Source organism: Poecilia latipinna, unplaced genomic scaffold, assembly GCF_001443285.1.
Source record: "Poecilia latipinna isolate Pla-1442-1.1 unplaced genomic scaffold, P_latipinna-1.0 Scaffold2562, whole genome shotgun sequence".
NCBI lineage: Eukaryota > Metazoa > Chordata > Actinopteri > Cyprinodontiformes > Poeciliidae > Poecilia > Poecilia latipinna.
The window spans coordinates 65,142-83,017 of NW_015115178.1; the positions used below are offsets into that span (position 1 = coordinate 65,142).

At 43.2% G+C, this 17,876-nt stretch overlaps 1 long non-coding RNA gene across 1 annotated transcript; it reads right to left on the reverse strand.

Annotated features, from left to right (window-relative positions):
- Positions 1 to 14,893: 14,893 nt before the first annotated feature.
- On the reverse strand, positions 14,894 to 17,343 carry LOC106938320 (uncharacterized). Its single transcript, XR_001422594.1, has 2 exons — positions 16,833 to 17,343; positions 14,894 to 15,194 (listed from the first exon to the last, which is right to left on the reverse strand). It is a non-coding gene; the product is annotated as an uncharacterized LOC106938320 (long non-coding RNA).
- Positions 17,344 to 17,876: the final 533 nt, after the last annotated feature.

The window sequence follows — 17,876 nt, forward strand, 5'->3', positions numbered from 1 at the left end:
CTTCTCTTAGCATGATTGCTTGCTTTCGCCGGGCCTCTTCATCTCTCCGCCTCCCATTTATTTTACGTCGGCCGAAAAATCAACTCGCAGCTCACTCGCCATAGTGTCTCTGCCTCCCTTATCTGGGTTTGCTGTTGATGAAATGCTGTTGGATTTCCTTGGCAGGTCCTCTGCGGAAGAATCGAAACGTGTAGAAAAATGTGCAAAGATTTGTTGATCTTCGCCAAACATCGGTTGACTTTCGGAAAATGGTTTTGGTGGCTTCAAGGAAAGCTGCTCCCCTCATTAAAAAAAAAAAAAAAAAAAAATGCCCCCTTTTGTCACAGTTTGAGAGTTTGAGAGCCTTACGCTCTGCTCCGTCTTCATGTTTCCATGTGTAATTTCTCTCTTTTGCAGCCACGTGGACACTTTAGCGGCTCCACTAGTCATTTCATTCGGCGCACCAAGCCGTAGTCTCCGGAGCCACATTTTCCGTCGCAGCGTGCCGCCTCTGTTTGGGGCGTCACGTTGGCCGCTCGTTGTCAAGGCCGTGCTGTCTGTTGATGCTGTTCCTGTTTTTTGTTTTGTTTTTAAATCTGTTTAATGCTTTTATATCTTTCATTGTGTCTGCATGTGGGCCTTTTTCACCCCCCTCATTGTGTCCCTGAGCCTGAGTGTCGTTCCCTTTGTTTCTGCAGATACACGGGTCCGCATCTACCCGCGTGCGTCTTTATCTCTGCGTCGGAACGGAACGGTGCGTTTTTTGTTTTTTTTTGTTTTGTTTTTTTGTTGAGACGCAAGTGTGTGTCTTTGTGCCCTTACGTGTCCCTGATTTCACGTTTTTGCGTGTCCGCGAGTCGACGCGTGGGCTTCGCTTTGTCTGAGCACTTTGCGTCTCAGTGGTTTTCTCTTAATGGACTGTATGTGCATCTGCGGCCCGCGTGCGTGTCGGGCTGGCGGTTTTCAGCGACAGAGAGCTCCCGCCAGACTTTATTAAATCGAGTTTACGACAAGCTCTGCCGAGTTTGGGTGAAGGCAGGAGATTAAGACGTGAACTTCAGTGCACAGGATCACACTCACAAAGTCGTGGCATGTTTTTTTGTAAAGCAGAGTTGTTTAAATGTGGGGAGGTGGGCCATGTTTGATCTGCCAGCATGTGCGTTTTATCTTTGTGACACATTGCGGTGACATATTCTCACATTTTCTGTCCTACACACTACCTGCTGCCTCAAAGAAGGGAAAATACACACACACACACACACACACACACACACTCACATTGTGATTAAAGGGGCAGTATTACATATTTTCCAGGAAAATATAGTGCCATTTTATAGCACAGGCAAGTGACTGTTAGTATATATAGTATATATATCAAATATGACTTAAAAGAAATTTGACTTTGAAATTTATCACCTTGCAATTGGGCCTCTGTCTCTTTAAGAAGTTCCTGCACTTTCTGAAACTCCACTTCCAGGAAGTCATCACAACATGGCTCCTCTGTTAACCCTTTAACAATGTCTTTACCAAGTATTTTTGGTAGTTTCATTGAGGATTGGCTCCTATAATGAGCTCATCAAAATGCACAGTTCTATCAGGTGTTTGCTAATTGCTGCTGGCTAGTCTGAAGGAGCTGAGTGGGGAAGAAATGCTCTGTGAGGCAGAAGCTTTGGGGCGACCTAGCCCCCGCCCCAAAGGCGGGGCTAGGTCCCAGCAAGCGTTTTGCACAGCTGAATGGTTGCCATTTCTTTAAAGGATTCCTCAAACATGTTTGAAATGCCAGGTGTGTTTTTAACAAGAGAATAACATTATAACATGATATGAAGCTCAAAAAAGTTGATTTTACATAACACTGCCCCTTTAAATCAGCTAAGTTTGATACACAGTGCCAACATTATTCTGACCTAATGAACTTTTGTCATATTTGCCACATTTTTGCCACAAACTCAAAGGTATTTCATTTGAATCTGATGTGAAACAGCACATAATCGTGAAGCGGAAGCAAAATGAAAACCACCAAATCCTGCTTTCAGAATACTAATCGCTTGACAGTCTCACCTCGGTATAAATCCACCAAGATTAGTGGAGAGCAAACATCATGAATACTAAGAAACACAGCAGACTGATCAGGGAGACGTTGTGGAGAAGTTTAAAGCAGGTACTGGTTACAATAACAGTGCGTCATATTGAAGCTTCGGGCTCATCCCAGCATGTTGTTCAGTCCGTTATCTGAAAATTAGAAGGGTGCAGCGCAACTCTCAACCTGCTAATACACGGCCGTACACCTACACCAACAAGCCATGAAAAGCACCGCTCACACGTCGCCACAAGCCGCGTGGGCGGCACGGCGAACACACAGAGGGAGGTGTTCTGGTCAAAAACAAACCCAGAAAATAAATTTTTAAAAAAGCCACCCAGAGGACACAATTCTAGGAAGCATCATTCTGTAGGGACGCTTAGGGAATCAGATTTGATTTCACTGCAAGATGGACGGAGCTAAATCTGGCTGTGAAAGACTTGAAACTGACACCTGTAATGCAAGAGTTTAGATATTGATTTCATGTCCTAGTCAAAGTCCAGAGCTAATTCCAACAGAGAACGCATGGCAAGACTTGAGAATTGTTGTTCACAGAGGATTTGTGTTCAGTCTGACTGAGGTGAAGCAAAAAGTGAGTGGAAAAAAGAATAGGTTTCTACCTGTACAAAGACGATAAGAGATGTTTACTTGTGGCTGTAATTGCAGTGAAAGGTGGTTGGAGCAAAGTGCTGACTCAGCGGGGCGAATGCAAATTCATGCCTCACTTCTCCAATTTAGATTTTTCAGAAAAGATTGAAAAGCCGTGAATCGTTTTTATTCCACCACAGGAACACTGAATAAACACAAAATCTGACAAAGTAATTTTGGTCTAATTTCTCGTTGCACATATTTTAGTACAACTGAAGTAAGACAACACTAACTCACAAACAACTTTTCAGCAAGGTACAATAGCTTGTTTTTAGTCAATGATTCTTTAATATTGTTAAAAAAAAGTACTTGGAAAAAAGTTTTTTTCTTCAATAAGAAATTATTGACTGTAAATAAGGTCTTGCATCGATCAGCCCCTCTTTTCGTTCTCAGTCGCTATGCAAAGCTAACCTTTGTGTCACCTGGTTTTCGGCTCGGCGTTCTTCCGTGCGCGCACAAAAGAGTGGCAACAATCATCTGATGTCAGCGAGAGAGAGAGAGCAAAGACGTGCGAATCCCAGAGTGTTGAATTATACCTTCAAAGAAAAGTGACTCATCAGTCACAGATACGCGTGGCGCAGGGGAGCTAAATAGACTGGAAAAGTGCGAAGCGAGAACTCGGAGACTCTGAGAGAAGAAGTAAGGAAGGGGAGACTGAAATGAAATCCACAAAAAACTTATATGGAGAGAAATGGTCGAAGTATCTGAGATGATGAGAAAGGCTGGGGAAAAATGGAATAGAGCAAACTAGAAGAAAAAAAATAGGACGACAAAGAGCATGTTATCATTTCCTCCAAGCCTTGTGACTTCTGCTCGGTGACCACAGGCCTCTGCTGCACTTCGTGTGCCGTCAGCGTTTATTTGATTTTCTACATAGTGCTATCATCCCTTTCCAACAAAGTTGCACGCTTCTTTGGTTTTATCTAGAAAATCCATGACCTTTTAATGGTTGTTGACTTTTCTTTTTTGTTCTTTTGTCAGTCTGTCCTGGCAGGTGCTGTCTGTGTTTCTTTCTTCTTCTTTTTTTTTTTTTTTAAATTCAGCAATTGTGACCCGGGCTTTTTCGTCAACGGCTCAGCACACATCCTAATTTTCATCTGAGGTGACATAAAAAAGAAAACCAGACTCGCTCTGAGTGCGGCGCATCCTTTTTTATATGTACCAATTTGTATTAGCATGCTGCCGGTCTGTCTATAAAGTCAGCCGACTTCTGTTTTTTTTTTTTTTTTTCCCCCTGGTGCAGCTGTGGCTTCCATCTACCAGAGTGAAGAAATTTTTCCATCCTAAACTCTGACTGCTGTGCTTTTGATTTGCGCTGACAGCATGCGTTTGCTACCAACGAGCTTTGCGTTTATTTGCAGGCAGGTCTGCTTATGTTGTCGCTTCAAACCGTTCTGCAATTTGCGACGCTTGATGGAAGGTTGTTGAAAAAGCTCCCCGGTGACAAAAGCTGCGTGAGACGAGAATTTGCCAGAATAAATTACAGGGTCTTTTTTTATTTTAAAGATGCTAATCATTGTGATTTGGTTCGCCTGAAATTAAGACAATCTTCCTAAATAAAGCTCTGAGAAAGAGTTTTCCCTTACAAATTTCTATTTCTTTTTTTGCCACGCTTCCATGTTTTTATCAGATGTAGATAACCAGAGGAAATTGAGAGCAGTTTTTAAATAATTCTTTAATTTCTTTAGGGAAAATAACCAGAACCTACATGAAGAAGTAACTAGTTGAACCACAATCGGTGGCAACCACTGCCATCAAAACATTTCTGATAACTGGCTTTGACTTCTTACGCTGACGTTTGAAGGGATTATGGCCCACTTTTCTTTGCAGAATTGCTTTAATTCAGTCATATTGTTTAAACTCATGTCAAGTAAGTCATCTGCATTGATCTCTAAATGCTTTGTTTCCATTCAGTGTGCAAACACTTCACCCGCCATCATGGCACCTGACCACCACCTCCAGTAGTTTACCACCATCAGCGTTTGAATGTGTGTATGAATGGATGAATGTCTGGATTGGCTTCACAAGTACAGGCCAGTTCCCATCTTGGAGATGTTTTTTGGCACATGTGAGATGTTCTTTGAGGTCAGTAGTGTTTTGGTCCCATGGCTACCATTTTTATCCTGTTAGTTGAACTCTGACCTTAGCTGAGGCAAGCGAGGGCAGCAGTACTTTAGATTTTGTCCTGGGTTGTTTTGGGACTTCCTGGATGAGTCGTTGATTTGAGTAATCTTGATTGGCTGCTTCCTCCTGTGAAAGTTCGCCTTCACGGTTCTCTGCTTGGATCCCAGAGTGACAGATGTCTCAGATGTTCAGGAAACCCTGAACCAGGATTGGGTGAAAGGGTGAAAGCTTTTCCCCCTCTTAATAAAATCATAATTTGAAAACAGCTTTGTAATCTAGCAGTATGAAACGATCTGAAACATGTAAGTGTGACAGAAAACGCAAACATAGAAACAAAAATGTTTCACAGCAGGTTTATTTTTAGCATCTAGATTGTAAACATGTGTGTTTCTATCATGCCTGAATGAGCCGGCATGTTAACAAGACAACATTCAGGTTGTCTTGTTGTTCGTTATTACGTGACGATGAAATATGCAGCTTCTGAGCAGAATAAGAAGTCATTCTGTTCTTTTGCAGATTATCTAGCGAAAGCTTTGACAATCTGCAGCCTCCCACCAAAGACTCCAGCCGCTCTGTTCCCTAATCCATCTTGAAATAGAAGATTTAGCCTTTACAACATTACAACGAAACTGTTCTCCCCCTCATCGAACAGCCAGCAGCCGCATTTAGCCGGTAGCGATGCACTCTTTAAGACTGTTTCTCGCCGTCTATTACTGCGGCATTGATTTCAGTTTGGATCCAATTGGAAATGGATGAAATGTAAGTGAAGTGGGCGCCTAAGTGGAAAGTTTCTGCTGGTTCCCCCCCTCCGCCTTTCTCTCAGTCCTGTCAGTTTGAAGCACACCGAGCTGCTAGCTTCGGGCTAAACAAGGCCTCATGATGATCACAATGAAACACGCATCGGTCACGGTGTCTGTGCTGCCAGTTGTGTACTGGTTTGTAAAGGCGGCTTCGCTACCTTCCCAACACAGCTGCACGTTTGACGTGTCAGAGTTCTGGACAGTTTCACTCGTAACCGCGTGAAGTTGCGTTAAGACGGCTGCCGTGTTTGCACTTTAACTGCAGTGCCTTGCAAACGTGTTTTTCTTTTTTTTTTTTTATAGCTTTTCACATTTTGTCATGTTGCTACCACAAAATTCAATATGTTTTATTAGAATTTTATGTGCCGGATCAACATAAAGCAGTAATCAAAGCACAGGGAAAGTATGACTAAGTCTAAGAAAAAAAAAAATCATTATAACTTAAGAATAAAGTAGTAGTATTATGAGAACAAATTTGCATGATAATAAAGTCATAATGTAACCAGACTGAAGTTGTACAAAGTACAATAAAGTTGTTGTGATTCCAGAATAAAGTTATAATGTCACCAGAATAAAGCTGTATGATAATAAAGTTGGAGTAATATAAGAATAAAGTAACTAATAATAATAAAAGAATAAAGTCAAAATATTAGGGGAACGAAGCTGTTATTTTGTGAGAACAGGAAAAATATTAAAAATGAACAATGTTGAGTATCTTGTGAAGTTGCGCTTCAGTGTTAGCTTTACAAATAAGTAAATGCTTAACCTTTTAACACACCAGGATCAAAATGTTATCAGCAGCAGGTCTTTGAAACGACTCTGTAAATAGCTGTCGACGTTAAAGACAGAATTTTTTTTTCTTTTCATTTTTCAACTTTCTTCTGGGAATATTGACTATTCTGCTACTATGACTTTAGTCTCATAACATAATATTTTTTCTGATAATATCGTGACTCAATATACACATATATACACACACACACACACATATATATATATGATATATATAGTCTGGCTCTAATACTTTAGCCCTAAATAAAAGAAGGTGCGAAATAAATGGGATAATCAGGTGTCAGACTGGGTGGGAGGTTCGACCCTAAACGTTTGCCCATTCAAAGTCCAAATGTGTATCTAAGTGTTAAACCCTGGGGTGAGGTTTTACACTCACCCCAAGTGTGGTGCCTTGAAGAAAACACCACATTTTACGTCTTCTTTGAGGTACATACGATCCAATCCCCAAGAAATACGTTATATTAGTGGTTGTAAATTTAAGCAGTATGAATCCTTTTTTGCCAGACTCTGTCCAAACATCCAGGAAACCCTCCTCTCCTCCGACTCCTTAACCATCTGTTCCACATTTGCAGAGCACAGCTATCCGCTGAGGTTGCAGTGTGTCACACGCTCCCTCCGCTCCCCCAGGTTTTCAACTCGTGACGTTCCCTGTCACAGAATGTCCCGCTCGCTACAAATGAAGCCTCCCCGCCTTTAAATGTGATAGGAAAGTGCTTCTGTGCCCTGCTTTTTAAAAAAATGTATCGCTCAATTACGCAACGTGGGAGTCGATGAACACAGAGTTCATAAAGCCTTCGTTTGTTTGCGTTTCTCCTCAGAGCAGCCGCGGTTGTAAACACGCCGCGTTACGTAAGGGTCCTCTGCAACGAGCCGCGTCAAGGGAAGCGTCTTCCGTTTGGCAGGTTTCATCTGGAGGAAGTGGAAATAAGATGCGTCTTGTTTGGCATGCATCAGCTCTCACATGATGCAGATGTGAAGGGAGAAGAAGAATCCCGCCTTCAAAGACTCCCCCGGCTTTCTGGCAGGGAGGCATCCACACAGGCTCCTTATTGATTTAAAAGGAACACTGTTGATACCTGGTAGGGCTCGTGACGAAGAGGCTTCCAGCAAAGGCAATAGAAAAGAAGAAGGGGAAAAAACAACGGCAATTCCTGGAATAAGGTGAAGGAAGAGCTTAACTCTTACTTGAGACTGCACCTGAGGTGGAAGGTTTTGCTTTGCAACAACACGATTTAGACTGATTTCTAAATCAAATGAGGAATATTTGTCACGAGATTCCTTATAACTCTTCCCAGATTGATGAACAGTGACATCTGTTTCTCTACGGACATCACCGATGTGTTTTCTCGTTGCCGTCTTATGCTTCCAGAGTCTTGCAGGATGTCGCCCAAGACACAATCACCATCACAACCTCACCCCGGTTATGCCGTAAAACATTTAGAGGCACCATATTCACGCCACCTGTTAAAGGCTGCTTCACTGCATCATAAACGGCTCTGCAAATTGCAGTAGACCCTTCTTAATTGCCTCTCATCTTTTCCATTTATTCCGTCAGCAGCACTGCCTCCTCTACGCACAGGAAATCGAAAGCCTGCAACCAGAGAAAAGAATACTTCCCTCCTTTTTGCGGCTTTAAAAACTTTTTCTTCTTCGTTACCCGTCTCGAGGCAAACGTTTGTGCACGTGCACCGAGACGGAAGCGTAAACGTGAGCTATTCAAGAGCTTTGATGCTGATTTTTATTTAGTTTTTACCTCTCGCTTCCTCCGGCTCTCAGACACACCTGCCCTCCTCCACCTGTGAGCATCCCTCACACACACAGAACCCGTCCCTCCTCTCTCTCTCCCTGTCAGTGGGAACAAATGAGCCGGAGCGTGTTTCCTAGAGTGTGTCCGGGTTGGACTTCCCATTCCCGCTTTACCACCGAGTCGTTCGTTCTTAGACTCTCGCCCAAACGTGGACGATCACATGCTGCTCCGTTACCTTCTGACAGATCGCCGACATGCCGTCCCTGCAGAACGCCGCTGTTTTTCTGTGTGTGTGTGTGTGAGAGAGAGGTTACAGACACCCGCTCCCTCCTCCACCCCACTTTTTCCTCCTACTGTGTCAGTCTGGCAGATGCCATTTCTCAAGGAGTTGAGGAAGGGAGGGAGGGCGAAGGCCTTGATGTGAGTGTGTTTGTTGTCAGAAGGTTTATTAATAAAGATGACCTCAGTGCTCCACAGAGGCTCTGTGGGTGTGTGTGTGGGTACGTGTGTGTGTGTTTTCCTTCTTTGTCCTCCTCCCTGTATGACTGAAATCTTTTTAAAAATTTATCAGTTTGAGAAAATAAAGACTTGACGTAATTCGCTCCTTGCTCTTTTATTCCTGATTTCATGCTAGTTGTAGTGCGATTATGTAGATTTGTAATGCATCTTTTGCATGAATTCATTCCCCTCTGTGTGTGTGTGTGGGTGGCCGTAGCAGGGATAATCCTTCGCAATATAATTCCTTAGCGTCTCGGTGTCCGTGGATGTAATTATGTGCTTCGCTATGCCGACCCAAACAGGTCGGGTCTTGCGCGTGCGTCGAGCGGCAGAGCGCTGAGGTCGGCTCCAGTCAGGCCACCCGCTGAGTGCGTCGGGAAGAGCAGATGTGATCGCACCAATGGAAACATGAGTCACTTCCTTCAGGGAGCGGTCCGTCATCGCTCCTTTGCAAGTTTGGTTAATCAGAGGATCCTGGGGCAGGAAGCACGCTCCTCTCGGCTCTCGTGAGCGACGTAGAAAAGTGATCAGTGACGTTTTGGCAGAATAAGATGAAGGAGATTCTCTACTCGCCGAACCCTCCGTCTGTCATGCCTTTGGCTTTGTCTACTGTCAGGATATGGCAGCTTACGCTTGTTTTAGCTCCAGATCGTTTGCGTGGACTGATCCGATCAAAGCAGAACCATTACGTCTCGTCAACTTGCACCACAACCAAGTTAGCTTTGGGAAAAAAAAAAATCATCTACAGAAAACATTGAGCCTCTCGTCTCTCTAGCTGCGTTTCCACTCCAGATGTACACAAAGCTTTGTTGATGTTCTGCTAATGCTGAAAAACACAATTCGACAATTGCGGTGTTTCTATTAAATACAAAGCGCATTTGAAATCACATGTGAATAAGTTTGTTCACGATATACGTCATTTGAGAGCACGCCTTCACCATCATCCTCCTGCCACCTCCTGTCATCATCATCCTGTTGATCACACGACTCGTGTGATGCTAATAAAGTGTATCCATTGCAGTTTTGCGAAATAAACCAATTTCAACAGGGCCAAAAAAAAACTGACAATTTTTTTTACATTTTTATTTATCAAAAACCAATTTTCCAAATCAACACATTTCCGTTGAGCAAAATTATTATTGCAATGTTAAGATACGCAACTCTACGGCTTCAGAGTTTAAGAAGCACCCCATTGCATCAAATCAACATTATACCTTCACTAAATCATATTGTGTTGAGTAGCAGTCAGTTTATTCAGGCCAGAAATCATTTCAGGACACTGCACACAAAATCTCATTAAAATCTAATAGAATTAAAATAAATTCTGGGCAGTCAGATTTTAGACTGAAGAAGATGTTTAGCTGGGGGTTTTTCTCCATGCAGCGTATATTCCATGCGGTGGGCGGCAATAAAGAGAAAAACCACCAACACTGACCCTGACTCTGACATACCTCTGACATCAGAGTTGTCCTCCAGTGGCTGTCTGGCCAGTAGCCCCAAACCTTCACTTACTGGTGGCTTGGTTCAGACAAATGATTGCATTAGATTGTCACTAGTTGCAAATGTCGCCCTTGAGCTTTTCCACATTTTGCCTACAAACATACTATTGAGACAGGTCAATACAAGTGAGTTCATAATTGTGACATGGAATGAAAATTCCCCCTCTTCTCAACCCCAATAGATGCTACAAGCTGCATAGCGGACGTAGCAACCGTTGTGGACGAGGTGAAAGTGTAATTCTGAGAAAACAGTGGCTTCTCTTCAGCAGAGAGGGAGGGAAGGTCAAAGTCGGAGTCGATGACTCTTTGATTAAGGAAAATTCTGGAGGAAATTCTGTTGGTTCCGAGACCAAGAACTGAGCTGGCAGAGAAAGCCTTGTGGTCTTCAACACCCGATCCCTTTTGCCATCGATTCACGAGTTTGAAGTCCTAGACTAACTGTGTGGAAGTAAAGTTTAATCATATGCAGTAAATACAGTAACAGGCAATAAGTATAACATTTTGTTAAATACCATCATCTAGCAAATACACATCAAATATTGTTAATATTCCAGTTATTATGAATCAAAAGCAGCTCTAAACAGCTGGGCTTTTAGCCTCGATTTAAAGGAAGTCAGTGTTTCGGTCATTTTGTAGTTTTCTGAACGTTTTTTTACAGATTAGTAGGAGATCAAAGCTGAATGCTGCTTCTCCACGTTTGGTTCTGGGGATGCAGAGCAGAACCAGAACCAAACGACCTGAGAGGTCTGGAAGGTTCTGGAAGTGTTTATTGGTAAGTGTGATGCCATTTTAACTCAGCTGTTTTGACTCTCTTGGCCACATTTTCTTTGTAAAATGGATCAGTGATCTATGTGAACGCAACCCTGGTTGTACTAAGATAACCAATGAATGAATGAATGAATGCTGAATACTGGAATACTTGAGGTGGAGATTTGCCTTCCTTTAAATGCCTATAAATGTGCAGGCAGGCGGAATGCCTTACAGTGACCCAGTTAAAGTCCAAACCTGGAACCAATTGAAATTGAGTGGTTTAACCCTTTTTTTTTCCCACCAAGCAAAATATAAAGAACAATCTCCTATTTACAATGTTAGCCTGAAAGCGCAACAGAGACTTGAAAAGACTTGGAAAATTACAGATTCTCTCCAGCTAACGGGCAGAAATTTCAGTGTACAAAGATAATAGAGATGTTCCCCCCCCCAAAAAAAACAGACGTACACTTTGTAATTGCTGCAAAGAGTGGATCTGCAGCGTATTGAGTCAGATCTTTTGAAAACCGTATATAATTTTCTCTCATTCTTTTGTGTTAGTCTGTCCGATTAGATTGCAATATAAAAACAAGTTGATGCGTGCAAAGAGACAAAACTGGAGAGGATAAAAGAATGCCTTGGCGAGGTACTGTAAAAAGCACAAGCTGTCTTTCTACAAATCTTTATCCTGTCTGATTTCAAATAACCGCATGTCATGGCCGCCGGGGGGTCTGCTTGGAAATGTACTCTGGAGTTGCTGAAGAGGCTTGTAATGGTGGCAGCAGATGGAGGTGATCTAATTTGTTTTAGCTGTTGAGCTCCCCTCGGTGTTCGTCTCTTAGGGTTAGAGGCGTAGCCTGTGGGGGGGAGCTGCCGAGCAGGCAATGGGCCCCCGAGGGCCAGTTTGTTACCATGGTCGGAGATGGTGAGGCTGATTTTCCCTGCTGCCTGTCCCACCTCTCTGAGCTCTGAGGCCATTAGGAAGAGGGTCATCATGTGCCTTCAGAGAAATGAGATAATACACAGAGCTCACACTGTTACTGCTATCACACACACGCGCTCACACACACACACACACACACACGCTAACTCAGATGTGCAAAGACAGTAGTTTAGGGATGCTCCAGTCCACTTTTTTGACTTCTGATACCGATACCGATATTTGAGTTTAAGTATCAACCGGTACGATCTGATACAGAAAAACAGCTGAACTGACTTAAAGCGTTTTTTTCTTTTTTAAACAGACATAAATGCTCTGAATCACAAACTTATTTGATAACTCTGCATCAGCACAGTATGCTTAAATACACCAACAGCTTTACAAACTTGGTCAAACAGCTAAACACAACTTGAATTTGTTCTGCCAGTGCAATTATAACAGCCCAATGTAAAATTAATTTCATTTTAATTTATTTGGTAGGGACAATGCGGCTCTACTGACATTTCTGTAAATGCTCCTGAATTATTCAAAAAGCTAAGTTTTTATACAAATAGAAAACAGGGAAAGTACAACACAATTATCATGAAAAGGTAAAAGAAGTAATTAAAGCTAAAACTAAATAAAGAAATTAAAACTGACAAAAACAGGTTGACTGTGTTGGTCAAATAAACAGCAAGAAACTTTCTTTCAAATGGTTCAGAAAGTCCAATTATGAATTCTAACTATAATGTCAAATGAATAATAAAGCATGATGTCGCTCAGAGCACCAAGCATAGAATCAGACTGTATAGATTATGGATCGGGCACATTATTGCCGATACCCGATCTAGAATATTTTTTCAATATCGGACTGATACACGATATTAATATTGGATTGGTGTATCTCTAGTTATGATGCACAACAACTTGACGTGACGCAGTTCACCATGTGGCAACAACACATTCATGTAGGTAGATGAACCAATAGTGTACATTAGGTCTTTTATTACCACCACACACACACACACACGCACACACACACCCCTCCTTCCATCAGTAATCCTCCAGCCATGTGGAGCTTTCTGCTTCTTTGCTGTTTCAGCTGCAGCGCTGACCCTCGGCCGCCCGCGTTTAGTCGGACAGACAGCGGGAGCACGGCGTGTGTGTGCGCGGAAAGCTAATGAAACAGGATATCCCTGCCTCTGGTTATTATACAGGAGGAGAGGAAGAAAAATCACAGTCACTTTGACCTTGAATGAGTCTGTGAAATGACAGGCTGCGCTCACAGGCGGTTCTTGTTTTTCTTTCCCCCCCCCTCCAGCTTGCTCATTCGGCGACAGGCGCTGGTTGTTCTTTGCAGGGCCCACGCAGGAGCTGAAATGACCCTCACCTCCTGCCCGTATTAGGCGAAGGCCTCCTTCAGGGAGGTGTAAAGAACTCCTTCGTCTCCTGAGGGCGCAGCCAAAACGCTGCGGAATTAAAAAGAAGAAAACCAACTTCTTGCTTTGAGTTCTTTTTTTTTTTTTCACCTGTGAATATTAAGGTCTGTCTGATTATAAAGATGTTTTCCCTCAACTGAGATGAGAGGCAGAAAAGCACTGAGACGCCTGCAGCGTCTGTGTAGGTGCTGCTGATGATACATCAAATTATTCAGGTTCATATCTTACATGATGATCCAAGTTCCTCCAAAACTTTCATCTGTGCTTTCAGTGGCTTTTCAGCACTTTAATCTTTTTTTCTCTATTCCTTTATTTAAATGAATATTATGGATATTTTGGAAGTGGGGACTTGCGGAGCAGCATGAGCAGTCGGTAAGCACAAAACTCTTACCAAGTGTTTTTTGTGCAAGACACCAGACAAAACTAACAAGTTGTAAGTTCTAATACCTTATAAGCAAAACTGCAATGGAAACCCTTTTTTTTTTTTTTTGCATCACGAGTCACATGATCAGCAACCGGACATTACTACTGGCAAAAACGACAAAGAAGATGAACAGCAAGTGGTAGGAGGAGGATTTTTAATGACATCGCGTGAGCAAACTTATTCACATGTGATTTTAATTTCATTTCTCATTTAAAGGAAACACTGCAGTTGTGTAATTGCGGGGTTGTTTGATATTAGTGGAAAATCGACAGAGTTTTGCGCATGTGTGTAAAGGAAACGCAGCTTGTGAGAACCGATGCTGGTTCATCCGAAAGCCTTTTTAGCCTATTTTTTTGAGTGCTCTGCATGAAAATGACGCACAGCGTTGCCCACACAGATTTCAAATTTGAGTCTTGATCTGACCGTGCTAAAGTGCATGCAGAGGGAAAAGCTAAAGTCCAGGAGTGGAGGTGATCCAGGAAAAAGACCCGTGTGTGTGTGTGTGTGTGTGTGTGTGTGTGTGTGTGTGTGTGTGTGTGTGTGTAAGACGATGGGTTTTATCACAGGGTACCGCAGCCGGAGAGATTTGTTTGGCTTTGCTCTTTATGAGACAAATATTGGGACGGATCTCCCAACCGCCCAGGGCAATATTGCAAAAGGGTCTGAGGCCGGAGCCGGTGCTTTGCTGCCTCATCCTCCTACTTATGGAAACCGATGTTTCTAAAAACACACATACACAAACAACCACATAGGCGTCCCACCTCTCAGCCCAGAGACTCATTTTTACACAGCTTTCCCTTAGAAAACACACTTGTTTTAAGAGAAACAACCCTTCCGGCATCATAGTAAGATTCCGTCCCATTTCACTTTCATTTGGCCCTAATACAAAGCAATCACATCTGTGCAGTGGGTGAATGTGAGGAAACGTTTTTTTTTTTTCCTTTTCTTTTCTTCACCCGTGCGTCTCTTCTTCAGTTTAGCTGGCACACCAGGTGCTGCTCGGTATTTTGTGTCCACCGGGTCTCCCGTGGGTTCTGGCACAGCGAGAATAATAATCACGGCTCCTCGGCTCCAGCCAATATCAGATGCCAGAAGCAATGACGCAGGCTCTTCTCTTCACACAGGAAATGAGTGGATGATAGTAAAAGAGTCCTACTTCACAGGAGAAGAAGGAAAAAAATTAAAATCACAATCACTTTCTTTCTCTGTCAACACCAACATTTTTTTTATTATCATTATTATTTCGCGGAGACAATAGGACTCGAAACCAATCGTACGCCTCGTGCCAGAAACTCAGTGGATACGAATAACTGGCTGCGGTGCCAGAGGCTGTGATAGCATCTGTGTTGTGGGCCAGAGATACAAAGTCTAGAGCTGGAGGAGTCCATCCTCTTCTTTGTTGCTGGTAATGTTGTCGTAAAACAGAATCGGCAGGAGGTTTACTTTTGTTTTGAACTCCAAAAAGTGGTTGGCATCATGGATTCATCGTCTGAAGGATGATCTAAAGGGAGAGAGAGAAAAAGAAGAGGTTGCTTTGCATCACTTTCAAGCAGCTCGACATTTTTCTTTGTCCTGTTTTGTTTGATACTTTAATGTCTTAAGTTCTAGAAAACAATGCAGCAAATAAATATTTCACTCACAGGTTTCTTTGTATTTACACTTTTTTTGTTGTTAAGCTTACATTTCAGATCATCAAATAATTTTAATATTAGACAAAAATAGCCTAAAAAAATCTACCAATTTCAAATGATTTTTGGTTGGTATCCAAACCAACCTGGTTGTTGCAAATGTAACTATTCCTGATATTGTATCAAGAATTGATGTTATTTTGGCCTAATTAAGGGCACATTCACATCAAAGCTCTCTAGTCTTCTTTAACCGAAATCTAGTTTGTTTGCCTAGAAAGTCCAGTTTGTTTGGTGAGATGTGAATCAAACTCTGATGTGGACCAAAAAAAGTAAACTCTGGTTCTCCTAAAAACTTGAGCTGGATGCAGACTTCAGCAGCCTAGAGGATTCTGGGTAAAAACAATCAAAACAAACTTGAGAGGCTAGCGTTAGATTCAAGAAATGGTTCGTAGCCTTTTGTCAAAGACAAAAGAGAAATCCTAAAATCACTAAAATCTGACTCCACTCCATTTTTATTTACATTTTGTGAAGAAAGAAGTTGCGCTCATGGCTCCTACAGAGGTTTTGGTGTCGTTTCCTTCAGTGATTTTTGGTGTAGAGCCACCAAAGGCGAGGAAGGGAAACAGGCTGTTCAAAGGGCAGCAGAACAAATGGAAAAAAAAAAGTCAATGACATCTTTCAGCCTAGTAATTGCAATAAAAGTTGGTTCTACAAACTATTGAAAATAAATTCCCAACAGACTTTTTAAACTTTTACTTGCAAAAATATTACTCGTCTTCTCTTCACAAGTTGCTACCACTTTGTTTTTAGTCTATTACATCAAATCCCCATAAAAATGTATTGCAGTCACTGGGTGTAACGTGGCAAAACATGGACACGAGTCTGTCTGTCTTCGACCAGGAATAGCAACCGAGCAGACATAACATGTCCCATACGGAGCGGAGCGGGAAGAAGACAAATGCTGCGCTGTCTGCTGTTCATCAGTCGTGTCTGGTCCGCAATGAATAACTGATACTTCCTTCAGCTGACTATTGACAAGTCCCCGGAGGGATGTCGGTATGAATCGACTCTGTCAGCCAGTCATGCTGATAACGGCCTCGGCAAATGAGGACCACCCTAATTTTAGCCTGTAAATTGCGACGCGTGAATGATAAGCTGCACTTACAGTCCAATCACTCTGGAGGAAATATCCATTCTGAAGTCCAGCTTTTGAGCCTCGAGATCTTTTTCATCTCCCGGTTCTCATTTTTGCTTTGTGCGGCCAGCGGAGGCTGCTGGCAGCCGGCTGACCTCCACCAGATGTTCACCGAGATGGAGTGTGTTCCCCTCTACTGTACGCGCCTGTGTGTGTGTGTGTGTGTGTTTCTTCAGTCGGATCTTGGAAGACTGTTTGCCTCTAAATGAGACTGGCAGGCGTTTTGCTGGACTTTATTGCAGCATGCCTCTTCCAATTGTGCCACTGATTAGAGCCTCCACCGCCCGGCACGCAAAGCATTCATGCTCGGTCTTACCAGGCTGGCATGCACTCAGAGGCCCGTCTTTGCGTGAGATTAGCGTCCCCGTTGCGTTGCGTGGCTTGTTGCCTTGCGCGGGCGATCAAACAGAGCGTGGCTTCGGGGTGCCTCTCGTCTTTTGCTGATTGGAGGAAGTGGTGGATCCAGCGCCGCTCCGCTTTTCTTCCTCTCATCAGAGTGCAGTCAGTGTGGACAATGTCAAATTTGCTGTAAGGCAATTAAAGGCGCCGGGCTTCAACAATTGGGCTTGATAGAGAGGGCTGCGCATAACGACTGCACAAACTCGACAACGCGGATTCAGGTGCGGGGAGCTGAGTGTGGCTGTGCGACGCATCCACTCTCAATTTACAGTATTTGTTTACAATGAGCATGCAGGTGATTAGCTTAGAGAGTTCCGCTTTGCACAGTTAGTCATTGGTGATTCGCGAGCGTTTGGCTGGCGTCCACACAGCCACTCAGCGCGCCGCCTGTCAAACACGCAGGCAGCCAGCAGCTGGAGGTGTGTGTGTGTGTGTGTGTGTGCGTGCGTGCGTGCGCGTTTGTTTGTAATACCTTGTGGGGATGATTTTCCTGACATATACTATGTTGTGGGGACCAATTGCTCCTTGTGGGGACCAGTGCCTGGTCCCCACAAGGGGAAACCCGGTTTTTGGGTCAGGGGTCAGAGTTAGGGCTAAGGTATGAATTGAGTTTTGGATAGGGTTAGGGTTAGGTATGTGATGGTTAGGGTTAGGAAAAGGGTAAAGGTAAGGTTTAGGCTGTAGAAATGAATGGAAGTCAATGGAAAGTCCCCACAAAGATAGCCAGACAAATGTGTGTGTGTGTGTGTGTGTGTGTGTGTGTGTGTGTGTGTGTGTGTGTGTGTGTGTGCAGGTGTCCTGCTTTTTAACCAGGCCCTTCTGCCGCTCATTCGTTATCCCTCTTCCCCCCACCCCGCCTGTCTATTTCAGGATGGCCACACACACATGCTTACATTAGTCCTATGTATCTAAAATTAAGGCCTTAACATATGAATGACTGGATGTTGTGTGAACCGCTTTG